Raw genomic sequence first — 2,868 nt, forward strand, 5'->3', positions numbered from 1 at the left:
GCCAAGATTTCATCTTGTGAACACCTTGGGCAATGAACAAGCCTCCCTACTATTCTTGTACAAGCCAGTCCTATAAAAGACAGTAACATTTATTGATTTTGTATCTATCCACCTCTAAAGAGCAACGCGATTAAGATGTGACTTCTTGGATGGATTCGATTCTGAGATAAAAGCGAAGCCACTCATTCTTTCAAAGGAAAGGAAACAATATTAAGGATTAATTCAGAACTTAGGTTATCTAACTCAAGATGGCTTTCCCTACTTGAGTTCCAATTAATTTTCCTTTTTTAAAAAAATTTTTTTTAGGGTTCCCTCTGAAAATGCCGATGACTGAACTACCATCCTTTGGCATGAACAGCCCCAAACATGTGCTAAAATTAATCATCCTACCAAATTCCGTTACAGCCCAGATGTCCACATATATAGTTCCACTGCATTTCCCCTGACCAGAACTATCCAAATGATACGGAAGTTCTCCCAAACGCACAGTCGGTGCCTTGGATTTAGCTGTTTTGATATCTTCCCATGATTGACAGCTTAGGAAAGTGCAAGTAAAATAGGATCCAGAGAGGCAAAAGACCTCTCTGTTCATTTCCAGGGTGGATTCTGTCACTTGGGGATTTTGTCCCACCCACCCCTCCCCCGAGGTGATAGTCGCAGTTGTTGCTTCTCCTGAACTGAGAAATCAAACCTTTTGTTCTTCCAAAAGTCAAAGGGTTGAGTTTTTCCAGCCCGACACATGAACACCCACAGAATAACTTGAGCTATTCCACTGATTTGAGAAGACCTCAGACACATTGGCTAGCTACAGGACCTAGACAGTCAAAGCGTCATGAAACAAATGAGACTTGATCATTCATTCCTCCAAATTTGGCTCGGGATCAAAGGCTGCCCCCTGTTAATCTTTCCCGGTCCAGTTGTCCATTCTTTCTGAGACCCCAGATTCCAGGAGAAAGACCAATCCCTAACACAGAGACCCAACCACCAAAGTATGATTTGCAGCATGAGAAAGATGTCTCTTTCCATACCTCCCCACCCACCCACCCACCCCCCAAAATAAGACTTTCTACCTCCCATTCTCCCTTTGGCAAAAAGATCATGCTTCCCCCATTTTTCAATTGGTCCAGGAGTTGGGTGAGAGACCGGAAAGAAAGGTGGCAAGACCAAGAAGAAATGCAAGAAGGAAACCTTCCTTCACCCACCTACCCACCCCAAGGAACAAACCAAAGGGGAAGGGGGCAAACCCTCTCTTCCTTTCTCCCTTGCCATCGGAGAATGCCATGCCTGTATTGACCTGTGTTTGCGTGTGTGCCGTGCGGGTGTGTGGGGGTGGTGGTGGGGTGGGGTGGGGTGTCAGAAGGCTGCAGTGCTTTGTCCATGGCACGTCTGTAACGGTTGCCCACCACGAGACCATTTGAGGTGGACAGAGGTGGGGAGAGAAGGAAGACTAGCAACGTGGTACGGTCAAAGGGAAAGAACACCCAAGTCCAAGGCAGAGAGAAAGGATGGAGAAGTAGTGGTGGTGATGGGGGAATGAATATTCGGTCTGGTTCCAAGGGCGGGGTGGGGGGGGCAGCAAGGGAAAGGGGTCTTAACTCAACAATGAAGATGCCATTGGCTTCATCCCTAGCAACTCCTCAATAGCTCAGAGAGCTCAACAGCAGCGCCCTCAAACCCTCCCCACCCCCAGCTCCTTCCCCAAAGCCTGGGTCACTGGGAACCCATCGCATCTTTTCAATCTAAGACCAGTCTATTCTCTCATTCCTGTCTCTCTTGCCCCCCAACCCTCCACCCCCATCTCCAGAGACGGATTCCCGGAGCATAAAGGATCTGTGTCTAGTTCTGCAAAAGAAATAAAGGGGGGGGGGAGGAAGGGTTGGGGTGAGGGGAGAGGAGAGGAGAGGAGGGAAAGAGAGAGGTACCTTATTCGGGGAGCCTGAATCGCCTTCTCTCTTCATCGCAGCCGTGCCTATTCATCCTTTAATCCTTGAAAACAGAGGCACAATTCAAAACATCGTCTCGCACGAGGTTCTTCCCAATGGCTCCTTCCCATTGCTTGCTTGCCTTGCCTTTTTTTGGGGGGGGGGGTAGGTTGTGGTTGTGGGGTTTTTTTTGTTGTTGTTGTTGGGTTTTTTTTTTTTCAGGAGGGGGAAAAAAAATTCCCAAGCAATCTCCCCCTCTCCGTTTCCCTTTCCACCTCCGAGCAATAACCAGGAGGAGGAGGAGGATTAAAATCAAATATATACTGTATCTGTATATCACAGCATCACAGTTTCTCTCTTCTGCATGGTTTGCTGTCTTCTTGTAAAGAACCCTGCCTTGGCGCTGGCTTGCCTCGGAAGGGAGGGAGGGAGGGGAGAAATAAATAAATAAATAACAAGAGCGGCTTCGGAGAGAAAGGAAAGAAGGAAGGAACGAGGAAGAGAGCCTTGAGGAGGAGAGGAAGAGAGAATGAAGGAGGAAGGGGGAGGGAAAGGGCAGTGGGAGGGAGCAGGGAAAAAAAAAAGAGGCTGATGCTGGCTTCACATTTGTGTCTGATGGGGCTTCGCTCTCCTTAAGCCTTGGCCCCCACCCCCTTGGAGAATAAGAGGTTCTCCTGATGCTGATAATGGCCTGTACCAATTTATTGCACTTAAGCAGGGGGGGCATTTCTCCTAGCGAAGGGAAGACGAGCCACGCCAGCCTCCCCGAGGTCCCCTCGCCAAATTGGTTTCTGCTGGCCGATTTGTCATAGCATCTCCCGCTGACCTTATTGCATGCTGGAGTTGGTAGGAAATGCTAACGCCACCAACAGCCCTAGGAAGAAGGACAGCAGTGGCAACTACTGTAGGAGCAAAAGAGAGGAAGGGATGGGGAGGGGGAAACCTT

General features: G+C 48.7%; 1 protein-coding gene across 3 annotated transcripts in view; it reads right to left on the reverse strand.

Moving 5' to 3' along the window:
- The window catches only part of B3GAT1 (beta-1,3-glucuronyltransferase 1), a 74,192-nt gene extending 71,618 nt beyond the window's left edge, over positions 1 to 2,574 (reverse strand). For 2 of the 3 annotated variants that reach the window (XM_087875913.1, XM_087875912.1), the window contains exon 1: positions 1,923 to 2,574. The gene's annotated coding sequence lies outside the window, so the exon portion shown is untranslated. The remainder of the gene's footprint in view (positions 1 to 1,922) is intronic. The other variant, XM_060693566.2, reaches the window with a different exon arrangement.
- Between the last annotated feature and the right edge of the window lie 294 nt (positions 2,575 to 2,868).

Source organism: Pantherophis guttatus, chromosome 9 (genome assembly GCF_059756535.1).
Source record: "Pantherophis guttatus breed Tessera chromosome 9, ASM5975653v1, whole genome shotgun sequence".
In the NCBI taxonomy this organism is placed as follows: domain Eukaryota; kingdom Metazoa; phylum Chordata; class Lepidosauria; order Squamata; family Colubridae; genus Pantherophis; species Pantherophis guttatus.